This window comes from Lissotriton vulgaris, chromosome 5, assembly GCF_964263255.1.
Source record: "Lissotriton vulgaris chromosome 5, aLisVul1.2, whole genome shotgun sequence".
Classification (NCBI taxonomy): domain Eukaryota; kingdom Metazoa; phylum Chordata; class Amphibia; order Caudata; family Salamandridae; genus Lissotriton; species Lissotriton vulgaris.
This window is the reverse complement of record NC_141693.1, coordinates 1,879,243,073-1,879,258,292: the sequence shown is the minus strand read 5'-3', so window position 1 is coordinate 1,879,258,292 and position 15,220 is coordinate 1,879,243,073. Positions and strand designations below refer to the sequence as shown.

Sequence of the window (15,220 nt, the reverse complement as noted above, 5' to 3'; positions counted from 1 at the left end):
TAATTCAATATAGAAACTCTGTTTTATCAGGACACAACATACAGACAAAAACACAAGGTGTATTACAAAAATATAGTTTTATCAAAAAATCATTTGAATGAATAACTTCATATACAGAAAAGTGAACAAACACAAATTATTAGGCCTGTGGGTACACACATAAATAAATTAATACGTGACTCAACAGAACCTAAAAAACACCTATCCCAAATCAGATTGAATAAAACAAGACAGGGATAAGATGTACGGTCGACGTTTCGGTTTCCTAAGAGTTAATTGTAGAAACCATCTTCAGGACTGCTGTCAATTGTAATCTGTATAGAGGTATTGTAATCTATTCGATGTATTCTGCACCTTCTTTGCGTTAAATACGTATTGTAGGTTTCACTGTGTTAAAGGTGGCTTTTTGAAGTATAGCCTCGCCTGATTGACTGTGAGTCATTAATATCGTGAGTAAAATCTTGTCTCCAAATCAGAAACCAATCTACTATGGATACAAGTGAAGTCGTATCTAATCTTGACGCATGTGGAAAGTGAGTTTCAGGGCAGATTTTCAAACAGCCATGGGGCGATAATCTAGTCAGAGCGGCAGTGGCGGAATGCAGTGCACTTTTCTTAGGATACAATGTAGAAACAGAACGAAGTCGGAGCTAATCTTGCCACATGTGGAAAATTAATTTCAGGGCAGATATTCGACAAGTCATGCGGCGATAATCTAATCGAAGCGGCAATGACAGAGTACACGCTGCGCTGCACTCTGTCATTGCCGCTATAGTTAACAAAGGGAGTCCCATTCCTGGATATCGGTCAGGCAGCAATGTGGGCATCCCGGCACACGTTTACCAGACACTACTACCTGGACAGCCAAGTCCGGAGGGGCGGGGACTTTGTCTGTTCGGTCCTCGAGGACTTCCTCGTGTGATCTTGGTTCGCAGACCCTCCTCAGGGGTTAAGGCTTTGTAATTCATTCTTGGAGTGGGAGATTAGAGCATGTGACAGGCCTCTACATTGTATTTTTGGAAGCAAGCTTTACGCAGTGCAGTGTATAACTCTGCAGGCAGATTGCCTTCTATTTCAATATAAGTCAATAGGGAATATAATTCTCTTGACTATTTTTTAAAATCTTCCACTTGCTTGTTCCAAAATGTTGGCATGTATTCTAAACTTAAATGGTTCGATATATTAAAGAAATGCTGCATTTCTTTAACATGCAAACGTTTTCCAGTTTAGTGCATTATATTGTTACACCAGCAGTGGAGAAAACCACACAACATTTATTCGGCACCTAACTAGGTAAACTAGGTAAAAGGTCAGCACCAGAACTGTTATGTAGAAAAATGGTAGGTTAATATGTAGGTAAAAGGTCGTGTAACTACTTAGGCCTAAATTGGGGTGCATTGGGTTTCATAACACCACACCCCGATTTTAAGTATGGTGACGCTCCTCTGCTCCAATGGAGGAGCTGCCCCAGCTTATCCTACAGTAAATACTGCACCCTGAGTCAAACAAATGCGCACTTGCACATGTGCTTGTTAAACAGTGCCTGGCCGTGCCAGCCAGACAATATTGAATTGTGGCATTGTATTGCAAACTTTAACACTAATTTTAAAAATACTACTTTTAAAGTTAGAGTTAAAAAGGGCAATACAATACATTGTGCAATAATTCCGAAAAAAACAAGGGCTTAGCCCCCGCGCCCTAAAGAAGCAGCCTCTAATGAGCAAGAGGCAAACAATATGGGATGACCCACACAGGAAAGGCGGCTTTCCGACATCCATTTTTCATTTGCTTGCAGTCACACAGAGGATTCTACTTAAGTGTGTCTGTTTGGTCCAAAAGGCTTTTGTATGATTCACGCTCTTACGTTTAAAGTAGCTCTTTGTTTCGTAAACTCTGATCAGAGAAGGCAGCTCTGGTCTGGGTACCAAAGTTAAGGCAAAATTTTCTTTTTGGCTAAGTACTGACGTTTTTTTACCACTTTCTTTTCGCTCTTCAGATTCCTCATTAATATGTATATAATTACTGAAAACACGCTCATATAGTCAGTATTCTTTGGATGATCTTTGTAGTGCCTCACACACATCCAAAACCATGTGCCAGGCCCCACATGGTGCTTTGGACACGGTGCATTGATGTGCACAACGTGCTGTTTTTTACTGCGGCTTGTGATGCAGCCCTTTTCCTGAGCCTTAGCACAAGCCGCAGTAAAAAACAAGCATTTGCAATGCAATAGGTCTTGCATTAGGAAAGTTTGAGCTATTGGTCTTGTAAATGACAATTTTTTTATTTATGTGTTGGTTTTGAAAATAGCTAAATTAATAGCTTTGTTATTTACAATGCCAATAGTTATAACTTTCGCAAATGTGACCCCTATAACCTGGGGTTGCGCTGAGTGATGCTGTGGTGGTGCTGAGTGGTGCTGTGGTGGTGCTGAGTGATGCTGTGGTGGTGCTGAGTAAAGCAGGGGTGGTGCTGAGTGGTGCTGTGGTGGTGCTGAGTGATGCTGTGGTGGTGCTGAGTGGTGCTGTGGTGGTGCTGAGTGGTGCTGTGGTGGTGCTGAGTGATAATGTGGTGGTGCTGAGTGATAATGTGGTGGTGCTGAGTGGTGCTGTGGTGGTGCTGAGTGGTGCTGTGTTGGTGCTGAGTGGTGCTGTGGTGGTGCTGAGTGATGCTGAGTGGTGCTGTGGTGGTGCTGAGTGATAATGTGGTGGTGCTGAGTGATAATGTGGTGGTGCTGAGTGATAATGTGGTGGTGCTGAGTGATGCTGGGGTAGCGTTGAGTCATGATGTGGTGATGCTGAGTGTTGCTGTGGTGGTGCTGAGTGATGCTGGGGTGGCGCTGAATGATGCTGTGGTGGTGCTGTGGTGGTGCTGAGTGATGCTGGGGTGGCGCTGAGTGATGCTGTGGTGGTGCTGAGTGATGCTGTGGGGGTGCTGATTGATGCTGTGGTGGTGCTGAGTGGTTCCTGTGGTGGCGCTGAGTGATGCTGGGGTGGCACTGAGTGATGCTGGGGTGGCGCTGAGTAGTGCTGTGGTGGTGCTGAGTAGTGCTGTGGTGGTGCTGAGTGGTGCTGAGTGATGCTGTGTTGGTGCTGAGTGGTGCTGTGGTGGTGCTGAGTGATGCTGTTGTGGCACTGAGTGATGCTGGGGTGGCGCTGAGTGATGCTGTGGTGGTGGTGCTGAGTGGTGCTGAGTGATGCTGTAGTGTTCCAGAGTGATGCTGTGGTGGGGCTGAGTGTTGCTGTGGTGGTGCTGTGTGATGCTGTGGTGGTGCTGAGTGATGCTCTGGTGGTGCTAAGTGATGCTGTGGTGGTGCTGAGTGATGCTGTGGTGGTGCTGAGTGGTGCTGTGGTGGTGCTGAGTGGTGCTGTGGTGGTGCTGAGTGGTGCTGTGGTGGTGCTGAGTGATGCTGTGATGGTGCTGACTGGTGCTGTGCTGGTGCTGAGATGCTGTGGTGGTGCTGAGTGGTGCTGTGGTGGTGCCGAGTGGTGCTGTGGTGGTGCTGAGTGATGCTGGGGTGGCGCTGAGTAAATGTAAATGTAAATGTAGGTGTACTGGTAAAGTGCACTGCGACTCCATGGAGTATCCTGGCGCTGAAGACCGCTGGGGAACCCGTCCTGGTTTTCCCTGTGAGATGGTCCCTTTTCTGGGTATCTCCAAGGTGAAACCAGGCATCCCCGGCGTCTGTGGGGGGCCGTTGTAGAGATGAGGCAAGCTTAATGCCCAGAGTTGCCGAGTGTGTTCCCTGGTTAGAGTAGGCACCGAGGCGAGAATTATCAAGTCCGTTTTTGTCCCAGGTCCACGACCCTGCCGCGTCGGGAATTGAACCCTGGTCCCGGGCCAGACCTCTGCTTCAGGGTCTGCCGCTCTAATCGGTGAGCGACACTTCTCCACTGCTGAGTGATGTTGTGGTGGTGCTGAGTGGTGCTGTGGTGCTGCTGAGTGATAATATGGTGGTGCTGAGTGATGCTGTGGTGGCGCTGAATGATGCTGGGGTGGCGCTGAGTGATGCTGTGGTGATGCTTAGTGGTGCTGTGGTGGTGCTGAGTGGTGCTGAGTGATTCTGGGGTGGTACTGAGTGATGCTGTGGTGCTGTGGTGGTGCTGAGTGATAATGTGGTGGTGGGGAGCGATGCTGTGGTGGTGCTGAGTGATGCTGGGTTGACACTGAGTGATGCTGTGGTGACGCTGAGTGGTGCTGTGGTGGTGCTGAGTGGTGCTAAGTGATGCTGGGGTGGCGCTGAGTGATGCTGGGGTGCTGCTGGGTGGTGCTGTGGTGGTGCTGAGTGATGCTGTGGTGGTGCTGAGTGGTGCTGTGGTGGTGCTGAGTGATAATGAGGTGGTGCTGAGTGATGCTGTGGTGGTGCTGAGGGATGCTGTGGTGGCGCTGAGTGATGCTGGGGTGGTGCTGAGTGGTGCTCTGGTGGTGCTGAGTGATGCTGTGGTGGTGATGAGTGACACTGTGGTGGTGCTGAGTGGTGCTAAGTGATGCTGGGGTGGCGCTGAGTGATGCTGGGGTGCTGCTGGGTGGTGCTGTGGTGGTGCTGAGTGATGCTGTGGTGGTGCTGAGTGGTGCTGTGGTGGTGCTGAGTGATAATGAGGTGGTGCTGAGTGATGCTGTGGTGGTGCTGAGGGATGCTGTGGTAGTGGCGCTGAGTGATGCTGGGGTGGTGCTGAGTGGTGCTGAGTGATGCTGTGGTGGTGATGAGTGGTGCTGTGGTGGCGCTGAGTGATGCTGGGGTGGCGCTGAGTGATGCTGGGGGGGCGCTGAGAGGTGCTGTGGTGATGCAGAGTGATGCTGTGGTGGTGCTGAGTGGTGCTGTGTTGGTGCTGAGGGATGCTGTGGTGTTGCTGAGTGGTGCTGTGGTGGTGCTGAGTGGTGCTGGTGTGGTGCTGAGTGACACTGTGGTGGTGCTGAGTGGTGCTGTGGTGGGGCTGAGTGGTAATGTGGTGGTGCTGAGTGGTAATTTGGTGGTGGTGCTGAGTGGTGCTGTGGTGGTGCTGAGTGGTGCTGTGGTGGGGCTGAGTGATAATGTGGTGGTGCTGAGTGATAATTTGGTGGTGCTGAGTGGTGCTGTGGTGGTGCTGAGTGGTGCTGTGGTGGTGCTGAGTGATGCTGGGGTGGCGCTGAGTGGTGCTGTGGTGGCGCTGAGTGGTGCTGTGGTGGTGCTGAGTGATAATGTGGTGGTGCTGAGTGATGCTGTGGTGGTGCCGAGTGATGCTGTGGTGGTGCTGATTGATGCTGGGGCTGCGCTGAGTGATGCTGTGGTGGTGCTGAGTGGTGCTGTGGTGGTGCTGAGTGCTGAGTGATGATGTGGTGGTGCTGAGTGATGCTGTGGTGGTGCTGAGTGGTGCTGTGGTGGTGCTGAGTGATACTGTGGTGGCTGAGTGATAATGTGGTGGTGCTGAGTGATAATTTGGTGGTGCTGAGTGGTGCTGTGGTGGTGCTGAGTGGTGCTGTGGTGGTGCTGAGTGATGCTGGGGTGGCACTGAGTGGTGCTGTGGTGGCGCTGATTGGTGCTGTGGTGGCGCTGAGTGGTGCTGTGGTGGTGCTGAGTGATAATGTGGTGGTGCTGAGTGATGCTGTGGTGGTGCCGAGTGATGCTGTGGTGGTGCCGAGTGATGCTGGGGCTGCGCTGAGTGATGCTGGGGTGGCGCTGAGTGGTGCTGTTGTGGCGCTGAGTGATGCTGTGGTGGTGCTGAGTGGTGCTGTGTGGGTGCTGAGTGATGCTGTGGTGGCGCTGTGTGATGCTGGGGTGGCGCTGAGTGATGCTGGGGTAGGGCTGAGTGATGCTGGGGTAGGGCTGAGTGATGCTGGGGTAGCGCTGAGTGATGCTGGGGTGGCGCTGACTGATGATGGGTTAGCGCTGAGGGATGCTGGGGTAGCGCTGAGTGATGCTGGAGTGGGGCTGAGTGATGCTGGGGTAGCGCTGAGTGATGCTGGGGTAGCGCTGAGTGATACTGGGGTAGCGCTGAGAGATGCTGGGCTAGCGCTGAGTGATACTGGGGTAGTGCTGAGTGATGCTGGGGTAGCGCTGAGGGATGCTGGTGAACAAACGTGGAGCATTAAAAATACAATTGCCGCTTAAAGCCGAAGCTGGAGAGGGAAGTGCACTGAACAGATGCCCTTGTACAGCTTTGATGAAAGTAAACAAACAAATGCTGGTGGAAAGCCATAGCGGAAGGGGGAATTGCACGGAAGACGCAAGGCCGTCATTGCTAATAAAAAGTATGCAATGGAGGGCGAGGCGCGTATTTTGTAAATAAAGGCAAGCGTTATTCACAGAGCTTATAAATGCATAGTGTGAAAAAAAAGGAATATTAATCATCCCCAGAGTACGGATCCATTATCTTGATACACTATTACACATGATGCAGGGAATGCCTGTTAACCATCCAGGATCGGGTGATCACGTTGTGGAGCATTAAAAACAAAGAAGTGCAAATGTCGTTCAAGTGGGAGGGGAAAGAGCATGGAACAGGCACCCTTATACCGCTCTGATGAAAGTAAGCAACGACATGCAAATGCTGGTGGAAAGCCAAAGCGGGAGGGCGAAGTTCACGGAAGACGCAAGGCCGCCATTGCTAATACATTTTTTTTTTTTAAACAGTAGCATTGAAGTGATGAAAGCATCTTCATCTGCACCAAGGGTGAATTGTAACTTATCAAAATGTCTCTGATATGGGGTGAAGGACTACAAAGGAAAATCGGCGATCGGCTCCGCAATGCCTCAGAAGTCCTACAGAACAAGGGCAGCGCCAAACACTTAATCCGAGCCAGGCTCACTCAACATTAGGATGCGGTATGTGCATGCCCCAGGGTTGGTCATTCTCTGAGGCAACAGCGAGGGAAAGTGAACAAGGCTGTAGGATGTGAAACATCACTCTAGAGACCATGCCGCAGCTAGAGGGGGAATCCAAAACTAGTAACACTAGTATTGATGCATTGGCAGGCATAATCCAGGAAGTTGTAACAGATAACAAAGTGTGAAGTGCTTCCTTCCTTCTGGCCATTTTAACTCGTGAGACGGGCTGGTACAAGAAAGGAAACACACAAAAAACAGTAGTAGCAACTGGAAAAAATTGTACCCCAAAACAAAGGCAAATTTTTCCTTTTAGAGAGGCCGGAGCGCACACATTACGGAATCATGCATATACAGCAGGCACGCAATGCTGATAGTGCTCAAAGGGCTTTAGACCCTCCTCCCCCTCGTCGTGCTTGTCAGCCCGCGCTGGTATGTTAAAAAGATGGTAAAAAAAACGGCAGCTGCTCAAGACTGCCGAACCGACGGGATGCACGAAAATGTCTCCGATATGGGGTGAAGGGCTACAAAGGAAAACAAGGAGGCAGTAAAGAATGCAAAAGTAAGAACGTGGGCGAAACAACTTGAGAAAGATTTTATTTTTTAAGTAAAAGAAAGAGAGACAAACAGCCAGAGAAATAGGAGAGTGAAATGAGGGAAGATGTGAATGGGAGGAAAATAGGAAAATAGGAAGAATATGAAGACAACAAGCAGAACGTGATAAAACAAGCTCTTGGCATTTCTGTGGGGGGGCGGGGGAGAGCATTCATTTGAAGTGTGAAGCAGGGGGCGGGGGAGCGGATCCCTTTGAAGCACGGCCTCGCGGCCGTGAAAGTGAAACAGCCTGCGGCCGAGCGCACGCTGGGGAAGCTTCAGATGCCTGTGGGAGGGAGGCTGATGGATTTGATGTGGACGCGCGTTCCGCACGAGTGCACCACATGAACTGGACGAAATCCGCAATGGTTTCAGAGCTTGGTTTGCCCTCTATACTCTCGTCTATTTATCCCTTACGGGATAGAATAGTCGAGACCTAAAAAGCACCTTTCAACCTCCCGCACAGCGGTCTCATCCTAATTGGGCAGATGGGACTGCTGACTCATTCTCGAGCGGTCTCCTGCCCACTGCGACGGCAGACTGACTGACTGCCATCGTAATTGGGCCTTTAGTACTTAGTCTCGCCAATAAAGCCATCATTCTACCTAAATGCACACATGTTTTTTCCCAAAATGAACAACAAAGATTTGCATTCAGTCCAGAGTGTAAACAGAATATCCCACAAGTAGGTTATACTTTTTTGAACATCTGAATGCAAGCAATCACCTCTTTCAAGTACTGAATAGTTTTTTTCTACATCAGTTAGAGTGCAAGATGCAAAAGCTACTGCAAGCTTATGTTTTCTCTTTTAGTATAGATGCCTATCCCTGATCATTGGTATTAACTGTAACAGACTGAGAAACCTGGAGTGTTCAGTTGTAACAAAGATGCATTAACTCAGTCTGATTTTATATGCTCAATTTCTAAACTCTGCTGACACAGCTGCTTTTTTCGTAAATCTATTAACAGGTTCTGCCACAGTGGCAATAGTCTGCCAGAACTTAGAATTAAATATACAAAGCCCCAAAACGAAAGAATCTGGTCTTTACCTTTCGGAATCGGGGCTGACTGCATTAGAGTCCTGTGTGGATGGTGCACGCCGAACAATTGACTTGAGGCCCACATGCGAGGTGTTGGGATGTGTGCTTCCCTGCCCTGTATCTATCTTCTGGCAAGTCACTTGAAAGTACTATAGGTTTTCTTCATCTCTACCTTAGTAAACATGACAATCAAGCATGTCCCCTCACGGTCTTCCTGTTTACCTGGATTGAGTCCCTGGTGCTTGGCTTTGAAATTGAGGGGGCATGTATTGTGCACCCCTCTTTTACAGAGACTGGCTTCTGCCCTCTCTACCCAGGCTGCGGTAGGATGACAGCGGTAGAAGCATTAATCTATACTCAGGTACATGTACCCTTTAGGAAGGCCTTCCTACCAGCTCCCTCCTGGTAAAGTCTGTGCAGTCTCCTTTACCTGGATTCTTTGTGCCTCATTGGATGAAGATGTTGCGCCATAGTGTTTACTATGAGCCGAGCTGGTATTTGTTCTGCTGGACATTCCAACTTCCCCTTGTTCTTCCTAAATCTTAGTAGAAGCTTGGTGGTTAGGGGTAGGCTCTTATCTGTACTAAGCTAAGACTCTCTGTGCAGGGACAACCCCTCCCTTTCTGCTGGGAGATGGTCAGGGCCTACTAGTTTGGAGTTACCTACAATTTATTTCTTAGAGCTAGGACCGAGAGGTACCAAAAGACTGGGAGATCCCTCCTTACACACATCATCAATGAACTGTTCATGTAGGAACAACACCCTAGGATTTGAGGGGCATCCAGGATGCAAACGTAACAGACTTCCTGATTGGGTCAGGGAATGACAAAACATCAAGAACGCCTACTGCTGAATGAACAACCTGCAAACACGCATTGACAGCGGGGTGGGTAGCATGTGTATTGCAGCTGGAGGCTGGCAAGGTTCTTTGGAGGAGGAGACCCCGCTCTGGTTGGAACTAGGTGGGAGAAAGTTTCCTCTTTGTATGGTTCTGTGGAGTGGGATCTTGTTAATGTTACCCAGTTTAAAAAACTTGTCCTCCCAGTCGACTTCAATCATTTGAGGAACTGCAGAACTTTCCATTGCATAGGTCCCAAATGTTTTGCTATTTTCAACCAAGACACACTATCTCACTATTCCTGAAAGTTCTACCGGATGTTTCAGAAGCTAAACTGTTGATGGTCTCTCATTTATATTAATCCCTGGTCATTAGTGCCTGAGATCCCCTGCTCCTCACAGATTGGCATGGGAGGTGGATAGAGGAAGCCTCATAGATGAAGACTGGTGCATTACACTAATGCCTCCCTGAGAGGTGTCTATACTTTCCAGATAGCATCCAATACAGTTCAAGTTCCTGCTTAGATCCTACTAAACCAGAGCAAGGCTTCACACAATGGATAGACTCTTCATCAACAAGCCTATGAAGTTACACAACAGTGGGTTCTTTCTAGCACATTTGTGAGATTACACAGAGGTACACGTTTTGTGCGGGGATGGGACGCGCGTGACAGAGGCAGACACTGACACTTTGAGTGAGAGGAGCGCCTCGGAAAGGGCTACAGCTCTCACCAGTTTGTGCCATTTTGTCAGCATTCTTTTTTTTAAAGAAACCTGCGCATTGTTTTTCTCACCCGATTTTTATTGACAGACAATTCTACTTTGCTTTTAATTGCACTGCGTACTGCCTACCTGCACGGAGTCCCCGGTCCACCGCCATCTATCGGTTTGTGTGGAGGGGCGGTTACATGCTAGAGCAAGGGTTTCTACTTCCGGCTCAAGCCCCAATCAGCTGCTACCAGCTGATCACTCTTCCCCTTCAAAACTAGATGCATCGCACTACGCGCAGTGGACGCGCGCAGCGGGCACGCCGAAGGCGCACCAAAGGCAAGCTCATCCACGCCAGTTCATCGCCAGACGCCAGACATACTGCCATTTTTAACAAAACTAGGCCGATCTACACCAAGAAAGAGTTGTTAGCCTTTAAGAAGGGGCCTTGAGCAATTGTAGACAGTCCTGTGAGATTATGTCTGAGGGGCCTTTCTGTTGTTTGAGCTGTGGATTTAGTGCCACTCCTACGCTGACTTTACGTGGTGATCACCCACGGTCCAAGTCGGCCATAAAGATCTTTAACCTCACTAGTCGATCTTTAGCCAGACACTATGCTGACATTTATGAATTATTGGAGGACTCCTCCCCGGATGTCCTCTTTCTTACCGAGACGTGGCTCTCGGATGATATGACTGCGGAACCTTGCCTGGCGCTTCCGGTAGGGTATAACATTCTCACCCTTAACAGGCCGACCAGGGTAGGGGGTATTGCGGTGATTTATAAATCGGTTTACCCCTGCATCTTTACTAGGCAAACTATACCTGGATGTGAATGTGCCCTTTTCAAGGTTACATTCAGTCCTAATTACACAATGTCAGGGATTCTGATTTATAGGCCCCCTGGGCCATCCACTGTTTTTAAGGCTGCACTTGTAGAGGTGGGCAGCACGCTAGCAGATAATACTGCCAACTTTACAATCACAGGGGATTTGAACATCCACTTAGAGAAAAGTGATGACCCTGATGTGGCTACTTTTAATGCAGATATGGCAGCTTGCAAATTATACAACTGGTGTCAGGCCCTACCCACGTAGCTGGCCATTTGCTGGACCCAGTTTTCACCAACATACCCTCATTTACAGCCCTTGCCCTATGCCCATGGGATAGTCTGACCATTATTTGGTCCCCATGTCCCTTCAGGAGAGAACACCCTTACGGAGCACCGACCAGACATCCTCGCTTAAACGCCCTTGGCATAAGCTTAATTGGGACGCTTTCCAGTCCCGACTATCTATTACTTGTCCTAGCCTCCCTAATTACACTAATAAGGCTTTGAGGGACTTAACAGATTGGATTAGCCAGCCACTGATGGCCTGATCCCTGAGAGACTGTCCCTGAACCGTATAACCCGATCTAAACCATGGTACAATAGCGAGTTGGCTAACCTGCGCAAAGAGCGTAAAAGGCTGGAACATTTCTGGAGAAGGGATTTTTACACCATTGCGAAAGACACCTATTGAGCGGCATTTAAAGGCTATCACAGGGCCATCCAATCAGCCCGAGCTACATTCTATGCCGACCTAATCCGCAACAGCGATAACCCGGCAAAGAGCGCATTCTCAATACTTTCTAGCCTTAAACTACAGCAGAGCAATGTAGAGCAGAAAATACAGTCCAATGAGCAATGGGAGGACCTTGCCTCCTTTTTTATTAGGAAGGTAGATAACATCTATAGGTCCTTCCCTGGCACCCATTTCCACAGACCAACTGCAAGCACTCTGTAGGAAAATTACATCTGGCTCACCTGCTGATCCCCTGAAACCAGAGCAATTTAGAAGGGTGCTGCCTACGATTATGCCCTAATTGAAGCAGATAATTAATATGTCGCTCTCCACCGCCACCGTGCCAAAGGCGTGGAAGCATACTAAGGTGCTACCTTTACTTAAAAAACCTTCGTTGGATCCGGTCAAGCCCCATTTCACTACTCCCGTGGGTAGCCAAGATCACGGAGGCACATGTCCACTTACTCCTCCCAGATTTTCTGGTCGAGAACGACATGCTGGACCCCTCCCAGAATGGTTTTTTACCTGGTCACAGCACGGAGTCTGTTCTCTTGGCTGTGACAGAACATCTTTGATCTGCTCTGGATGCTGGGCAAACAGCGGCGCTTATCCTTCTGGATTTCAGCGCTTCGTTTGCCACAGTGTCCAATGCCATTCTACTTCAACGCCTGAAGGAGGCGGTGATTGTCGGCTCGGCCTTGAAGTGGTTCACTTCATTCCTTAGTGAGAGGTCATTTATGGTTAGTGTTTCCCCTTTTGCCTCATGCATTCACCCTATGAAACAAGGTGTTCCACAAGGTTCTTCCCTCAGTCCCCTTTTATTCAATCTCTATGTCCAACCGCTGGCCGCGGTGGCTAGAAACATGGGACTGACCATAGTCTCCTACGCGGACGACACTCAGCTGGTGATGGCACCATCATGCGACACCAAGAGGGACACTCTGAATGGATGACCGCCAACTGCTCCCAGTTGAACACCAGTAAATCAGAGGTGTTGTTGGTGGGAAAGGACCTTGGTCTATGGAGTGAACATTGGTGGCCAATACGCCTGGGTGGTGCCCCACCTCCTAGACTAGCTTTCAAAAACTTGGGTGTATGGTTGGACTCATCGCTTAGCTATCAAGTTCAAACCAAAAAGGTAGCAGGAACCTGCTTTGGGCTCTTACGGGGCTTAGACCCCTACTGGGCTTCTTTGACCCTCCAACGTGCAATATAATATTTCAGGCAGCCAAAATGTCCAGATTGGATCATGCCTGTTCTCTGTTTCTAGGGGCAAATTAGGCTGTGATTGCTCGGCTACAACGGGTACAGAACGCAGCAGCCAGATCGCTAATTGGCATGCGCAGGTCCTGCCCGGTGTCAGCCACTATCCACTGGCTACATTGGCTGCCGTTGGCTAGGAGAATTGAATTTAAGGCCCTTTGCATCACTTTTAAAGCCCTGAAGTTCATCACTCCTAGTATTTTGGCCAACTTAGTCACTCCCTACGTCCCATACGCCAGCTCCGTTCACTAGGCAGTGCACCTGGTGAGGGTCCTGAGGTTCTGGACAGTGCGAGCAGGAGGCCGCTCCTTCCGCCGCAGGGCATCCCTCCTTTGGAACTCACTGCCCACTCACATTCGAAGCCATACTAACTATTTGTCTTTTAGGAAGGCCACAAAAAGATATATATTCCCCATTGTGTAGTCTCTGCCTTTCCCTCTATGTTAGTTGCTTTGCTGACAGCGCCGGGATGCCCCTTTGCTGGGGCAGCTGTTGCGCTATACAAATGGCAGTAACATAACATACCATCTCTTTGGGACACTTTCACATGTCCTGGGCAGGGTCGATCTCCTAGGGTTGCACTACATCATACCATGGACGTCATAGAGGCAAAAAATAAGCCAAGACCTTGTTGCACTTGGGCCAAGTTTTGGCTCAGATTGATTTTACTGAAATCGGGAGGTCCTCCTGGTCCCAAAGTCTGAGTGGGTGGCTTAGAAGGTTGAGCTTATGTATGTGTTTAAAAATGTCAATCTACAGGTTTTGGCAATGACTGTAAAAAACAAAATATGAAAGTCATGTTGGGAACATTTAAAAAATGCAAGGCAATGTTTAAGAATGAGCCTGCCTGTTACAATTGAAGAGTCTGAGAACAAAAATCCATACTTGTTGCTTTTATACCGCACACCTGATTGTGTGGCCCAAATGGGTCTACTTGTACCACTTGGTTCCCAGGTTACTGCAGACACACTCTGTTGTACTATGTTATTTACAAATTCTAGTAAGCATCTTGACTAAAAAATGTGCAGGTAGGAAATTTGTTTTAGTGATGGCTCAGTACTGACACCAATTCTGTCAATTTCCTTTCTAGATGCAGTAAAGCAAAACTGCCAGAATGAAAGTGGTGAGTGTAAATCGGCGTGGGAACAGCTGCTGGTGGCTCTGGGGTTTCGGATGGGCAAATAATGTAGTGTATTGTATTGTATTGTAGAATCCATTTAACATATGCTAAAACTGTGTGTGGCATTGAAGCACTTATCTATAGGAGCAGCAGTAGGGTGTGTGATTGGAAGTATGTTCTCTTTGTTTTGTGATCCTAGGTGGGAAGTGCTACAATGTCGTGAGTGAGGACCAACGAGGTGTGGTTATCGTGTTATGGGATGCAGTGTGGTGGATGATGAGGTGCGAGAGACGCATGTAGTTTATGGTTTTCAATGTGCTGGCAACTTTTAATAGCTCTGCAAGCCCCCTTATGGTATTGCTGTGATTATCAGCTGGTTACTGCACTGGGGAGTTCAGTTTGAAATGTTGTGTATAGTTGTGGTCCTGAGCTAGCTTGGTTGGCGGAAGAGAGAAATGGAAAGCTCTGTTGGGAATGGGCATTGTTATTAGCGCCTGTATCTGAGAGTCATTTGGGATGTAGTGAAGTGGCCATTGTGTTTATATTTGATTCGTGTCATATGAGATATATTATCACCTTTAATCTATTAATTGTAGTTATCTGAGTATTTCTCCTTTATTAATCTATCTTTTAATTCTATTCAATATAATTATCTGTGTATCTTTTTCAAAACAAATTATTTTCTATGTAGAGCTATGATCTGTATTATATGCCTGTCGCTGTTGGACTAAGGCCTATTTAAAGAAACTAATTAAAATTATTTTTAAAATAAACAAAAACGATTTAATGCCCTGGCAAGGGGTCAGCCCTTCTTAGCTTACCTGCATATTGAAAGTGGTTTGGGTGTTGGAGTATTTCCAATCTGTTGGTGGTCGGCTGGAGATTGAGCTTGAAGGTGCGACTGTCATTCTGGGTCCTGTCACCCGGGATTTGCTGTGCTGTAGCTTTGTTGGAAACAGCTGTGTTTCTACATCCTTGTGAAATGTACATGCTCCTGGATGCTTAGAATGCTGGCTGGTGGTGAGATCCAGAGCTTGGCAACTTGTACTGAGAAAGCAGTACCTCCTGTGGATTTCTTCTGTTGTTCAGTGTCCTGTTTTGTTTGTATTGCTTTAACTAGTCCTTTTCCTTAGGATGCTCTTGGAACAATGCAGAGCGCCTTGAACAGTGTCCTTCTAGCAATAGGTAACCAGTGGTGCAATTGCAGAACTAGAGTCATTTGTTCTTTTGGGTGAAAGCGGAGAAAAAACCTTGCAGCAGCATTTTAGCTGAGTTGTATTTTGTGTATGATG

General features: G+C 48.2%; 1 pseudogene; it reads left to right on the top strand.

The window, feature by feature from the left end:
- Positions 1 to 15,220, top strand: part of LOC147717605 (E3 ubiquitin-protein ligase TRIM7-like) — a 146,550-nt pseudogene that overhangs the window by 21,295 nt on the left and 110,035 nt on the right.